Below are 16,069 nucleotides of genomic sequence, written 5' to 3' on the forward strand. Positions count from 1 at the left end.
GGAAAACATTTCAGAGGGTTATTAAAACTGCTCAGAAGTTAGTTGGATGCCCTCTCCCCTCTCTGGAAGAATTACACAGTTCCTGCTGCCTTAAAGTCCAGAACATTATAAAAGACACTTCACACCCTGGACATTCATTCTTTGAACTGCTGCCATCAAGTAGACAGTACAGACTTATTAAAACAAGGAGTAATAGATTTAAGAACAGTTTTTATCTGACAGCTGTTACTACACTCAGTGCTGCTAAAACATAATTTTATGTGCAATAAGAGATTGGGGCAATAATGACAGAATGTATGCTGTGTTTTTTAGTGTATTATTAAAATATATATGTATGTATATATATTTTTTTGATTACGAGTGATGCACTGATTGAATGGCAGTTTAATTTCATTGTACGTGTTACAATGACAATAAAGACTTGAATTGAATTGAATTGAATTGAACTGAATTTCTACAGACAGGTGAGAAATAGTCTTTGATGAATTCTTACTGTCTGTTAAGAAATTGATCATATTTTCGTGCCTTGAATTTACACTCTGCCATATTTGGAAGAGTGGGTTATCCTCGTCTTGTGTAAGATATACAGGAAGAACAGTATTGGTTCACGACCGGCTGTTAATCTGCAGGTTATTCTCACGATTTATATGTGGGAAGGAGAATGGATGTTTTTCAAAGGATACATTTTTCATTAGCCATTCGTAAATTAAAAGTGAATGGACGCTTTTTGAAAAGTTATCTTTGTTACCTGTTCTCACATTGACATATTCTCAGTCCTTCCAAGATTGAATAATTTTTTTTTTTTTTTTAATTACTTGAGAAAAAAGTTATTGTGAAGTCCAGGTAAGGCTCTAAAACAAATAAACTGCTGGACAGGACGGATGAAACAGCAGAGTAGTATGTTTCAGCAATTTGTTTAGTACAAATTCAACTAATGGTTATTTGCAATTCAAACTTCACTTGGATTTAGTGAAGTTTTGAAATGAATCTACTCTTGCTTTGTTTAGTCTTTGCCGACGTGTTAGATCAAGTGTGCTGCTATTTGAAAAGCATTGTCAGTCAGTAACAAAGCTAACATTATGATATAATGCTGTTGATTAGATGGATGACAGTCTATAGAGCAGAAATGTACAACTGTATTTAGAAGATTTTAGGACATTTGAGTTATGTATTGGCTCTGAAAAGTTAAAGGGAAATACATTTTTATGAAAAGTGGGAGCCACAAGAGAATTATATTGACAAATTAATACATAATATAATGTTAAATACAGGTCTTCAAAGATATAGTATGTATTACATCTTGTTATCTTTAGATGTATGTAGTTTGTGTCCATTATCCCTGGGGGACAGCTTAAAATGTGAGAAACTGTAGAGATTGAGACTTTAGTTTGTGTTAAAATAATTTGTGCATTGCGATCATTAAGAGCAAGATTGAGTGACTATTTAGATATTTAGCTAATAATAACAAGAAAAAGAAGAAAATTATGTTTTCTTGAGTTTGGTTGTTACATTTGGTAGACTATTTACAAGATTTCAGTCTATAGTTATAATACAATGCATTGTGCTGATGAATTAATAAGTATTATAGAAGTATGATATGTTCAGATCAGTCAGAATGGGTTACTGCTCTTTTCGCAATTATGCCTGCTTGCACTGACCCTCGTGACGCACTTCCGTTTTGAAATGTTACGACTCAGTTATTTTCCGGTCACGTACATTTTCAATGCGCTGTAATCATCTAGTTGACTTAAACTCCTAATAAAATAAGAGTTTGCGGGATGATTTCAAATTCAGACATTTTCAGAGACAGGAGAAGACATATTCTGATGATTACTGTGTACATACATTTCCAAACTCAACGGAACGTAAAGTTTTAATCCAACATAAACCGATCTGAGAAAGCTGTGGCTGGTAATCATACGTGATTGTTCACCACAGGGTGTCAGAGCTCTATAGTGACCTAATCACAACACTGCAGTTTGTGAGATCTGATGAATAAGATCATAATGAACCTTTATTTATCAGTATTAAATATGTTAGTGACTATTCTGTCTCATATTCTGTGATCATTTCACTGTATGTAGTCCAATACCAATATATGAATATTCAATAGTCGCACTGTCAGCGTGTTGCTGTTAAAAATTATTTCAATGTTTAACTAAATAATTAAATAATACAGTTACCGCACATTCTTTCAGCCATTTTAAACAATGGAATAAGCAGTATGGGCTCAGAAAAAGAGCACCAACGCACACAAACAAGGTATGAGATTCATTAGGTATGAAAAATACTCTTCATGAGAATGTGGCAGGTTAGTGGGGAAATATAATTATATTTCAGAATGCACATACGGAAGGGAATAAATTTATAGCAACATTTTTTAGCAACATTTCAGCAGGTTGAAGATGATTTATGTTAATGCGTTCACATACTGCACAATCATTTAAACACAGATCAGTTCTATTATGCTGATATCACAAGATCTCGTAAACTTTTTTTTTTTTTTTTTTTAAAACAAACAAACAAACAAAAACGTTTCGCACAGTAGTGCCAAATTAAACCAGTTTGATTGAATTGTTGTAAAACTTTGGCGATCTTCAGAATTAGAACATAAATACTGTGTGCACTGGAGCCTTTGTCAAACACGGTGTTCTTGCATGCTATGATTTTAAAATAGACCACTGCTTTGATGTCTTCATTATGACACGATTCTATATTATAGGGAACAGCTGACAAAGACAACCCAAGCTAGCATCTCACCACTGAACTGCGATTATGTCAATCAGTCTCCAAACTGAAGGGCCTCAGACAGCACACGTACGTCTGGCCGACGTCGGCCCAGGAGCAGAACGTCGGCCTCATAAACTATAACATCTAATAAGGATCGGCCAGGCATAGGCGGGTGTGCTCTATTTTGCCAGCTCATCAAAGGTCGGCCCATGAGTTTGCTCATGACCGAAGGGCTTTTAATCAAATCTTCTCGTGTATATAGCAGGTTCTGACTGAAGTGTAAAGGTTTTACTGCCATTTTGATTTATTTAACCTAAATGGCTGAACACAAGTTCAAATGCGTTTTGATCTTTTAAGGTAAACGAATATTAATAAAAATGGTTCTGTGATTTCAGGAGGACAGAAATAAACCCTCCACAACAGATGGGAAGCTACAAGGTTTCAAAATTTCTTAAGGGAGCTGCTGACAGCAGCAGGAAATACACAGGTGAACTGAAAAAGCTTAATATTATAACTTAATATGCATTTTTTTCCACAAAATATATTTCACCTACAGTACTGTGCAAAAGTCTTAGACCACTAGTATTTTCTTCAGCTAAAAAATGGTTTAAAGTCAGTTAAAGTCGTTTTTTTGCTGTAGTGTGTCAGTTGGAAATATCAGATTACATTTCTAAACATTCATTTTGCCATTAATTGTAATAATCCAGTGAGATTTATGTATGGAGCACAGGCTGTTGTCAGAATTGTCGTGCAAACAGAGATCTGATCTCTCCATCATTCAATCCAGTCTGTTTTAAGAAACAGAAAAAATGGAGACAGACTAAATCCAGGAGAACTGTGGCAACATCTCCAAGATGCTTTAAGAGACCTATACCTACAAACCTACAGTACTGTTAAAATTTTTAGGCAGTTAGGCACATAAAATGAGGATGCTGTCAAAAACAATGTCATACATAGATTTTCTTTATCAATGAACTTCTATTAACTAAAATAAACCAGCATTTGATGTGAACATGCTTTGCGTTTAAAGCAGCTTCTGCCCTATGTGCACTTGTGCATAGTTTTTTAGGTAGCTTTGCAGGTAGGTTACTTGAAACGTCTTGGAGATGTTGAAACAGTTCTTCTGGATTTAGTCTGTCTCAGTTTTTCTGTGTATTCATGTCACTCCAGAGACAGACTGGATGATGGTGAGATCAGATCTCAGTGTGGAGCACTGGCTGTTGTCAGACTCCTTGTGCAAACAAAAATCTCACTAGATTATTACAATTAATGGCAAACAGAATGTTTGGAAATGTAAACCGATATAGAAATAACTTACTTTAAGCCATTTTTTAGCTGGTGAAAATACTAGTGGCCTAAGACTTTTGCACAGTACTGTATATCACCATGCATCATTATTCTTTTCTTTTTTTCTGCAAAATTATATATTTATTTATTACAGTAATTTTAAGAAACTAAAAACATAGATTCTGTTATCTAGTTGTAGTATATTATGTATTCTGTATATTCTTTCTATTTTCTGCATTTTACCTGTACTTTAGCTTGTTTCCTTCTAATAAACCAGCAACTGCATTAGGGATGTAATGGTATGAAAATTTCCTATCACGATTATAGTGACCAAAATGATCACGATGATCAGTATTATCACGGTATTGTTAAAATGTGCTGGAAGTGTTCAAAAAGTACTAATACATAAATTACTTCAAGTTTTACATTTAAAAATCAACAAACAACAAGTAAAATGACTTTTTGTTTACCTAATCAGTAAAACAATAACAGTACCAAATATAGCTGCAAGCAGCAATTGCGGGGCCAAGCACAACAGAGGCAGAATGAGGAGCTAAGCATGGCAAGGAGCAACAGACCGACTGTAACAATGAGTTTTAGGATGATATCAGTTGAAATGGCTGAAAAATCATAAATACAACCAATAATATAATTTAATGGCTTATCACTTCTGACCAATAGGTGGTGCTGTTTTCAAATTGATGTGGTGTGTTCTGTATGAGGTGACAATGACACACACAAATTTTGGTGTCATTATGCCAAAGCTTTACAGAGATACAGCCTAAGAATCATTTTGGCATCAAGCCTAAAATATGTAGTGTCGCTGTACGAAAACGGTTTATTCTATCTACACGAAATCCATAACTTTGAGTCAGGACAGTCCGAAGATGATCTGACTCAATTTTGGTGAAAATTGGATCAACGGTCTAGGAGGAGTACGAACAAGTAGGTTTCGAACATTAATCAAAATGGCGGAAAGGAAGTTCGGCCAAGTATGGTATAATTGGTATGTATGTTGTCAGCATCACCCAAGGAATATTTTGAGACCAGTTTTATTACAGTAGGCTAAAGCAATCACAAGTTATTAGCATTTTTGGAAATTTCATTATTAATGTGTAATGAATGGTGTATTACTTCTGACCAGTAGGTGGCGCTGTTACCAAATTTATGTGGCGTGGTCAGGGTGTGGTGACAATAGCACATATAAAATTTGGTGTCAATATGTCAAGGCTTTGCAGAGATACAGCCTCAGATGTAATTTGGCATCTTTCCAGCAAATTCGTTGAAGCGCTAAACGAAAACGGTTTCGTGTATCGAAACGAAATTCATAACTTTTTGCCAGCATGGTCTGAAGATGATCTGAGTCAAATTTGGTGAAGATCGGACTAACGGTCTAGGAGGAGTTCGAAAAAGTAGGTTTTGTACATTAATCAAAATTATTCGCACGTGGACAGGACAAAGTTTGAGGGCGCATATGTAATATCTAAGGGTGTGAAGAGCCATGATCACTATATATTTGGGAGCCCTTGTCAAAAAATCCTATAGGATTCCAATGGGAAACCTGTACAGGATTCTAATAAGAATTTCTATCATATTTTGGAACCATTCCTATAGGATTCTGATAGGAAGAGTCTTATAGAACAAGACATAAATATCCTGTAGGACCATTCCTATAGGATTCCGATAGGAAGAGTCTTATAGGACAAGACATTAATATTCTGTAGGACCATTCCTATAGGATTTTAATGGGATCCAATTAGGCGACTGGTCATATCTATATTGGAATTCTTTTTTATTTATTTATTTATTTTTTTAATTCTAAAGGTGCATTTTCCACTGTATTTGTTTTACTAACAGATAGTACTTGCAGTTTGCTTAAACTCACCCTGATATAGACATTGTTCATTGTATGTTGCACAACCTGCATTGTAAACAACATAGGAGGTGATTTGTGCAGCACAAAATTTCTAAAGCACTGATAATGGATTGATCACACACACACACACACACACACAAAATATAATAATAATAATAATAATAATAATAATAATAATAATAATAATAATATGTGTAACAAAAGGTTAGCCAAAAAATAAGAAAAGGTAAACAAAACACACACTTTTTTTTCAATTTTTCAAAATTAGTTTAATTCCACATGGGCTGGATGATTAGTTTAGGTAATTAAGGTCATTTAATTTTCTTCTCTTATTAACCCTTTTTTCCTTCACAGGCAAAAGAATAACTTTGTTGTTCTCAAGGCAAAGCAAAATCACATCATAACACAGAACACTAAAATATTAAACAATATAAATTTAATAAAGTTCAATTTGTCTGAAATAAACTTTGTTTGTGTGTAATGTAAAAAAAAAAAGGGGGGGGCATCCAATTCATTTCAGAAAAAAAAAAAAAAAAAAAGCAGTAAGAAGTATCCAATCTATTTCAAATGAAGCAATCACTCCTAATGCTCTGCATAAAGTAAACTGGTTCCCACGCTGATTAAGAGATGATATTCACAATTGGGGTTGGCTCGCCAGTCGCCATCTTAATTCTCTTGTTATGCAAGTCTTCTCCATAAACGCACGCATTTCACGGAAGAATCTTCGTCCATGTCAAACTTTTTAACTGGAACCTGACCTGGACAGGCCATAAGAACATCACACTACTCTACAAATAATTAAAAGGCAGCAGCTATTTTTACTTGTAAGTAGCCTCTGGCAGCAAGGCGAGCTATTTGCACTTAGTGTAAATAACGTTAGACACTACGTAATTAAACTAACGCTATACAAAACCATCAACGTTGTTTTGTAAAACAGCTCAAACAGCTCAAAATGGTGGCAGAACAGGCATTTTGTACTCTACAATGAAAATTCATTATACGGAGCATACATCAATATTTAATTAATATTAGTTACGCAGATTCATAGCTTTTGACGTACGGCAAACTCCTATGCTAATCACCAGAAACAGTCAAACAAGTTCAACAACTCACCGACAGATGTCGTTCACCCAAAATTATTCGTATAGGATGCAGACCAGTTACGCGTTACCAGTATTTCTTCCTTGGTAGTGTCTTACAGTCAACTTTTAACGAGTTAAACAACGTTAATCACTCAGCTTCTTCTCTCTTTGACCGTTACTGTTCAAATATGCGCGCTACAGTTGCACGCGCACTACATTCGGATTTCTTAAAGGGGAAGCGTCAGGACAATACCCTATATAGATGTTTGTGTTTCTGTGGGTTCTTAGTCACATATAATACACTTAAACTTATTCGTACATTATAAAATATTATATTTATTATCTTCGTCTTACTGTAATATTATGGATTTCAGTGTTTATGTTTGTGTTTTCATATATGCTGCATTTTTATTGTGTACAAGTACACACACACAATTAAAAAATAATTGAATAACAGAATCAAATAAGATAATACAGGGCAAGGTGAAATTCCATTTAAAAATCACAAATTCCAATAAGATTCTGCGAATCAATAAAAAGTCAGGAGAAATTAAAATCCCATTAAAAAAAAAAAAAAAAACCTACAGGACAAAGTAAAATTCAATTAAAATAAATCAGAATGTCTAATAAGATTCTAAATTCTTATTGGACAAAGTGAAATTCCATTAAAATAAATCTGAATGTCAAATAGGATTTTAAGGATCAAATAAAATCCTACAGGACAAAGTGAAATTCCATTAAAATAAATCAGAATGTCCAATAAGATTCTAAAATCCTATAGGACAAAGTGAAATTCCATTAAAATAAATCAGATTGTCCAATAGGATTTTAAGAATCCAGTAAGATCCTAAAGGATAAATTAAAATTCCAATAGGATTTTTTGACAAGGGAGAACAACCCGCTGCAATCCGAGAGATTCGTCCTGGCACCCTCTCGTATTACAGTAATGCAGTCCTTGCATTTGCTAATAAAATAACGCCAAAAACTGCTTCAAATGAATAATGAAAATGAGAATCATGTCGTAAAAGCTGCAATGCATTTCTTATTGTTTAAAATGAACGGAGACTATCTCGTGTTTTTCCGTGCGTGCTCGATCATTTCCGTGCGGATCGGCGTCTATGCCGTTAGCACCCTTTTAAAACATCTCGGTTTTTCCGTCGTCTTTTCACACAAAATGAAACTACTGTGCGTGTCGTGCGCAGATGAGACTCTTACTTAACTGTGCTGTATGCTGGACAGTATTTATTTATCATCAGTTGTTCAAATCGTGGTAATCGAATACGGTTTTAATGATAATTAAAATATGAAACGGTAATACTAACCGTGGGGAATTTTATCATGATTTATCGTCAAACCGGTAATCGTTTCATAAGTTTTGGTCTTTTCTGCCTGCCACAACTTTGTGTATTTGATTAATAAAACAGTTAAACAGTAATATTGTGAAAGTAATACAATTTAAAAGGACTGTTTTGTATTTTTATATTCTTAGAGAAGTCATTTATTCCTGTGTTGCTACATTTTCAGCATCATTACTCCAGTCTTCAGGGTCACATGATCCTTCAGAAATCATAAGGTGTGTTTGACTTAACAAGGCGCTGCACAGATTGAGCTAAATTTGACGCCACGTCTCTGTCACGTGTGGCATCAAAGTACCACAATAGTGCTCCGAGAGCAGACAGCTGGTGCAGTCATCAAGCCGGTGCAATCACCAAGAGCAGAAAGTCTCCAACTTGAAATGTCCATTTTCAACTCTGTCCCCAATTTCTCTCGGCTAAACTCGTTGACCGCCACTTGTAGCCATGGCTGAAGTCGAACACACCTACTCAAATATGCTGGTTTGCTGTTCAAGAAACATTTTTGATTATTATCAATGTTGAAAACAGTTCTGCTGATTCATATTTTCAGGATTTTTTGATAAATTATTTATTTAAAAAATGACAGCATTTATTTGAAACAGAAATGTTTGCTCTAACGTTTGATAATGATAAGATATTGATAATAATTAAATGTTTCTTGAGCATTAAATCAGCATATTAGAATGATTTCTGAAGGATCATGTGACACTGAAGCCTGGAGTAATGATGCTGAAAATGCAGCTTTGATAACAGAAATTACATTTCACAATATATTCGCATAGAAAACTGTTATGTTAAAATAATATTACACGATATTATTGTTTTTACATTTATTGTTGACCAAATAAATACAGCTTTGGTGAGCAGAAGAGACTTCTTTCAAAGATGTAAAAAAAAAATTATGAATTTACAAACTTTTGAAAGGTAGTGCAGTTCCTCCAAATGAATGTTCCTCCCACTTAAAGGGACAGGTCACCTAAAAATGAAAGTTTTGTCATTAATTACTCATCCTCATGCCGTTCCTAACTCGCAAGACCTCCGTTCATCTTCTGAACAGAAATGAAGATATTTTTTGATGAAATCCGAGAGCTTTTTCACCCTCCATAGACAGCAAGGGTACCACCACGGTAAGATCAAGACACAGAAAGGTAGTAAAGACATTGTTAAAATAGTCCATGTGGCATCAGTGGCTCAACTGTAATTTTATGAAGCTATGAGAATGCTTTTTGTGGGCCAAGAAAACAAAAATAATGATTTCTTTCCTTCTGGGACAGTCCATTGTCATTATCAAGAGTACCACGATGTATGCGTGTGCTTTCCTCTGCTTGTAAACAAGGCGCAGCACATGCATGTACTGCATCAGCAGCATTACACACGTGAGTTGTTATACTGTCTGTCGTCTGTAGTTACCAAACACCTCTGAGAGGCTAAAACAGGAACCCATTGCATTTGCGACACAACAAGAATACAGTGTTGGTAAGGGAAAAATGATCTTTTTTGTTCTTCTTTATTGCACAGACTGATGGCATGAAGATTTATTGTATTATGTTGATCAACAAAGAATACATCGCTCCCTGCTCACCCACGTAAACCTGTGACTCTCCACCATGAACACGTGACAGAGACAAAAACACGTTAACTTTTTCATGTCCACTACTCTCTCCATAATGGGGGCAAACTGTACCAGAAGAAAATAAATAGAAATCGTTGAATATTGTTATTTTTTGCACAAAAGTATTCTTATAGGTTCATGAAAGTACGGTTGAAGCGCTAATGTCACATGGACTATTTTACAGATGTCCTTACTACCTTTCTGTGTCTTGACCGTGGTAGGACCCTTGCTGTCTATGCAGGGTCAGATAGCTCCTGGATTTCATCAAAAATATCTTAATTTGTGTTCTGAAGATGAACAAAGGTCTTATGGTTTTGGAATGAGATGAGGGTGAGTAATTAATGACACTTTTCATTTTTGGCTGAACTAACCACTTAAATTATATGAAATGTGTTTTTGTATTTTATTGCTTAACTTTGAAATAGGCTTTCTGATAATGTTCAGGCACAATCTTTTAGTTTAAATTAGATTGAAATACACATTTTTAGCCAAGTATTAACCTAACACATCTCATAGCACTGCACTGCAGTTATATGTGATTAAAGGAAAAGTCCACTTCCAAAACAAAGATTCACATATGATGTACTCACCCCATTGTCATCCAAGATGTTCATGTCTTTCTTTCTTCAGTCGTAAAGAAATTATGTTTTTTGAGGAAAACATTTCAGCTTTTTTCTCCATATAATGGACTGATATGGTGCCCCGATTTTGAACTCCCAAAATGCAGTTTAAATGCGGCTTCAAACAACCCCAAATGTGGTTGAGAACGATCCCGGTCGAGAAAGAAGGGTCTTATCTAGCGTAACGATCGGTTACAAACAATTTATATACTTTTTAATGTCAAACGCTCGTCTTGTTTTACTCTGCCTGGACTGTTTTTGTTCCGGTTCATGACAGTCAGGGTATGTTGAAAAACTCCCACTTCATGTTCTCCCTCAACTTCAAAATCATCCTATATCACTGTTTTACCTTTTTTATTAAGGGTGTTTGATCTTTGCATGTCCACTTTGCAAAGACTGTGTCGGTACTTCTGATGATTTTGAAATGATTTTTGAAATTGAGGGACAAAATACGGTCTGAGTTTTTCGACATACACTAACTGTCTTAAGCCAGAAAACAGAGTTCAACTATAGCAAGGCAAGACGAGCGTTTGAGAATAAAAAGTATTTAAATTGTATATATTTTTTGAAAATAACCTATCGTTTCGCTAATAAGACCCTTCTTCCTCGGCTGGGATCGTTTACAGCTGCATTTGGTATCGTTTAAAGCTGCATTTAAACTGCATTTTGGAAGTTCAAAATCGGGGCACCATATCAGTCCAATATATGGAGAAAAATGCTAAAATGTTTTCTTTAAAAAACAATTTCTTTATGACTGAAGAAAGAAAGACATGAACATCTTGGATGACAATGGGGTGAGTACATCATATGTGAATCTTTGTTTTGGAAGTGGACTTCTCCTTTAAATAAATCACCTTTGTCTGAAATATGAACAGCTGCTATATTAATCTTTTTCCTTTTGTTTTACTGTTTCTATCTCTGGATGCCCATCCCAAGGTTACTAGAGTTTACTCCAGTTCCAGATTGGATCCAGCCTCACTTGTGAAGACTTCAGATGATGACAACACTCAACAGACTTCAGATGATGGCAACTGGACATACAAAAGTGACAAATATTATCCATATATTGCCTTTAAGGGTAAGTTTGATGATTTTCAACCTGCTTTGTATTATTGCAGTGTTTCTAATATCTGTAAATGAACAATATTTAATCTTTCTCTGAGTTATGTGTACCTATCCGATTTTATTTGTAAGCAACACTCTGCAGGATGACGAAAAAGAAATGACAAAATGGCAAAAACACTTTTTGGATCATCAAAATGACAAAATGCTGAGTTTTGCTGACAAATAAACTGGGTATCTCTGAGAAAGATTAAACATTGTTCTTTTACATGTATTTCCAAAATTGTAACAATACAAATTGGATTGAAAATTGTTGAACTTACCCTTTAATAATCTTGAAGGATAGTGTGTGAGCACATGACTAGAGACTTTAGCAATATTAAAAAACAGAAATTTTTAGAATTTGTATTATATAACTTCAAACATTTTAACTGCTGTAGTGTTTGCTTGGTTTTATTTTGTTTATGTCGTTCTTGTATTATTGTAACTCAGTTTTTGCCATGAAGATAGTCTTCGATTCTAGTGTGGCAATAAAAATAGATAATTACTAGTACTGAACACATGACATGTTTTATTTTGAGCTGCTGTCATATGGACATTACTTTGTTGCCAGAAGATCTTCCCCAGTAAGTCTCAGTCACCTCTGGCTGATTAAAGAATATTTTTTGATTGTAATCCTGAAAAAATTCATTTTCTGCAAACCTACTTTGAAGTATTTGGAAAGGTGCTTGTACTTGTACAACAGTTAACCATGGTTTTACTATAGTAAAAATGAAGCAACCATAAGTGTATTAACAGTTTTTTGTTGTTGTTGTTTTTTTGGTTCATACCAAGGTTTTGATGCCATGGTTGCCCTTTGCCCTTTAGTCATTTTGTGTAACTAGATCAACGGGCCTTTTTCACGGTACGCGTTCGGAAACCGGAAGTGTCGAATAGTTGTGTAAAATAACTTCCGCTGTAGCCTGTATGAATGGCAGTGCCCATAGCACGGGATGGTTGTGATTTATTAATGAACAATTCATCATAGATGTTTTATCAAAACATATTAATCAGTTAAAAGAATCAGTTTAACCTTAGACGATCCCCTACCATATGTGTAATTTTCCATTTTAACGTGAAACATGTAAGACAGCCGTTTGTGTTGTCGGTGTTGTGACAGTCATGAGATAACTGATGAGATTACTGCTGGAGAAATACTCGGAATATATGTGTGTGTGTATATATATATATATATATATATACACACACTCACACACACAGACACATACGGTTTTCATTTTTATTTTTAATGTTATTTTTATTATTGCGCAGTGATCACAACGATTCATCTCCATGTTCCATGTTATCTACAGAATAATGCTATTCAGTCAATGCGCTCAAATCTAGAGGATATGTCATGTTTAAGATGGTAACCCAGTTATCGAATAACTCTGGGATGAAAAATATACATTTATTTGAACAGCTCCAATTTGATCTAACATGACGACTACATTGAAAAGTAAAGTAACTGCACGAAAATACTGCTAACATTATTTCTGTTTAATTTGTACAGTCCAGTGGTAGTGTTTTATGAGACAAGCTTGTCCGATTTTGTTTATTTTTTAATGTGACGTGTTTTTTTGTATGATATTTTTGCATTTTTTAAAAATAAAAAGCTGGTCTCTGAAGTATTGTGCATATGCAGCTTGTGCTCCCATTTAAATCATGAAATGTGCGTCGGAATATCATGACAAGTATTCAAATTGTGTCAGTTGTGTAAATCTCTTACTTACATAGTTCGTACATCTGCACTTTGTTCCTTATGATGAGGGAATTTGCGAGTTCAGTCTGAACAAACTCCAGGTTTCAGCGATGACTGTTCTGAACGCCTCTGATTGGCCACTGCATTCTAAACTCAAGAGTCGTGTGTGATTGGTTATAATGAGCAACGCTGTAAAAACGCGTACGAATAAAATATGATTTAACGTGAGCATGTCTAAATTTAATACAGCGATCGAATCTTTTAAGTTTCACTAGTTTTATGTTTTAAGTATTATATTTTTATTGAAAAACCAGGGGACCCCCCCTCCAAGTATGTTTTTTGGGTGATATGGGGGGTCCCTTAATGCTTATGGGAGGTCCAGGACCCCCCCAGCCACCCCTCAATTTGAACACTGATGACAACACTTTTTCCCAAATGTTTCGTCATGCCCGATTAATGATTGGAAACTGTGATTAATATGTTTTGATAAAACATCTATGATGAATTGTTCATTAATAAATCACAACCATCCCATACTATGGGCATTGCCATTCATACAGGTTCATTCATCAAAGTTGTCCTAAAACCAAAACAATACCCGTTTTTGTCATAGGACAACTTTGAACTTTTTTGATCCGCTTCAAATGTTGATCACTGTATATTGATATATAGTTAGAGTCAGAGTCTAGCAGTGTCATTTCCTCTCCAACATCTGGGACTGACACTTGACTTCCAACATTGAAAGTGTATTCACAAACTTGTAAAGCAACTTCTAAGTCAGTTCAGCAGCCTTTCCTGAGAATGAAACTTTCATTTTAACTGACTGAATAACAAAGCGGATGAGAGTTTAGATGACTGATTTTCAGTCTTCTTATTCTCACATCTCTTCCTTTTCCTCTTCCTCTTTCCAGAGCTGCTGGGTTGTGGCTAGATAAGCTCTGACCGGAAACTATAACAATGAAAGGAACTGTTCTACCTATTGGATTGTGTTTTTTAACGTCTACCTCTACCCCAACCCTAAACGTAGCCATTTATATAATACAAAAACTGTGTTGGACAGTGTGACAAAAATAATGTTAGATTAATGTGCGCATGCCCACTAGCTAGAGCTGTATTCCTTCTAGCCTTAACCAAGCTGCTGTTCAACACAACAGTTCAGAGGAAGAAAAAGACAGATGTACAAACACTGAGGTGAGAGCTTCATCTTTCTCCAGTTGTTTTTTAGGTATGTGTGTTGTCTTATGATGTGTCATTGGTCACTTTGTGCTTCTGAGACTAATGCTGTGCTGAAGTCATTTTGATGATTTCATTCAAATCTCTTTATATCGTGATCAAACAGATGATCAAGTGTGTCTTTGTCTGTAAATCACAGAAAGCTGCATATTCTGATATTGTTTTTACTGTTTATTAGTGTGTCTGTGATTCTCAAACAGTCTTTCTTATCATGTGCTCTTTACTCTTTGAGAGAGAAACTATCACTCAACAGCTTTGTGTCATCTGCAGACAGTTTTGATCTAATACTGTGTCTTTATGATGAACTCAGACTCATTCAATAAAAATCAAGAGCAGCATTTCTACTTCATTAACATGGTTTTACTTGATTTTACTGTTATTGTTAAACATAATGGAGTTACAGAAATACAAATAACTCAGAAATTTAGGAAACTTACTTTGTAAAAAATAAAGTGTTTACAAATATAGTTTGTTCACTTTTGAATGTTGATCTGTGAGATTGAAAAAGTGTAATAGCTTTGTATCATAATGATTTAAAATGCTAAAAACTGAATGTGCTGAAAGACAGACATAAAGACAAAGCGGACATCAGAAACATAAAGCAGCTGTAAACAGAGTTTCAGCACAGAGTCAAACTGGTCTCAGTTGTTTTCCTGAAAAGGTCCTGGTTTAACTCTTTCTAAAGACAAACTTATTTCTGCAGTGGTTTCAGAGTCACCAGTTAATTACTACAGCAGATCATTTCTCTTCCCCTACAAATAAATAGAAATGTCAAAAGCAGTAATAAAATATTCATGGATCATTTGACTGCTAGAAATGCAGAATTCAGCTTCAGAATCGCTCGTTTCCACTGCGACTGTTGTTCCCACCCACTGAAACCCAGGCTCGGGCTGAGTCCGTGTTACAGCACTGAAACGGATGTGACTGTTATGCGGATTTGCCGGTTTGAAAACGGATCCGGCACAGAGTCCGCTGCTGTCTGGGACAGTTTCCACAAATCCCTTCACTCGACTGGGATGTTCTCTTTTACTCTGGATGGCAAGGGCAGTGACTATAACATCGAGCCTATTTTGCAGTATTAAACGCGTATTTATACCGATTTCATGAGGCTCCGAAAATTCTTCAAAAAGAACACAAAGAATGGCCTTCTCAGCTGCCATAGTTGCATCTCGCGTCATCAGGACAGGATGTTCAACGCACCACCGTTTCTGTTTAAAAACGTTTTGTATCGTTTTGTGGGGGCTGAACACGAGCCGTTTCTTATGCGTTCTTGTCTGTACTTGTGTTCTTGTGGACTTGTGAAACGTCATCAGTCGTTGCCCAAGTTCTGTTTCAATTCAAAGTTTACATCTAGCCAAGTACCGTTCAAATCCCCGGATGTGTTCTTGCTCCGCCCCTTTTATCAAGGATGCATCAAGAGGAGACTTGTGCGAAGTAGTGATGGGAAGTTCGGATCATATTACCGACTCGG

At 35.4% G+C, this 16,069-nt stretch overlaps 1 protein-coding gene across 7 annotated transcripts in view; it reads left to right on the top strand.

Annotated features, from left to right (window-relative positions):
• The window catches only part of LOC127164156 (NACHT, LRR and PYD domains-containing protein 12), a 156,095-nt gene that overhangs the window by 96,203 nt on the left and 43,823 nt on the right, over positions 1–16,069 (top strand). For 4 of the 7 annotated variants that reach the window (XM_051107913.1, XM_051107906.1, XM_051107908.1 and 1 more), the window contains exon 1: positions 14,337–14,590. The exons of 2 other annotated variants lie outside the window; for them this stretch is intronic. The gene's annotated coding sequence lies outside the window, so the exon portion shown is untranslated. Of the gene's footprint in view, positions 1–14,336; positions 14,591–16,069 lie in introns of those variants that run through there. One more of the 7 variants, XM_051107911.1, reaches the window with a different exon arrangement.

Source organism: Labeo rohita, chromosome 4 (assembly GCF_022985175.1).
Source record: "Labeo rohita strain BAU-BD-2019 chromosome 4, IGBB_LRoh.1.0, whole genome shotgun sequence".
NCBI lineage: Eukaryota > Metazoa > Chordata > Actinopteri > Cypriniformes > Cyprinidae > Labeo > Labeo rohita.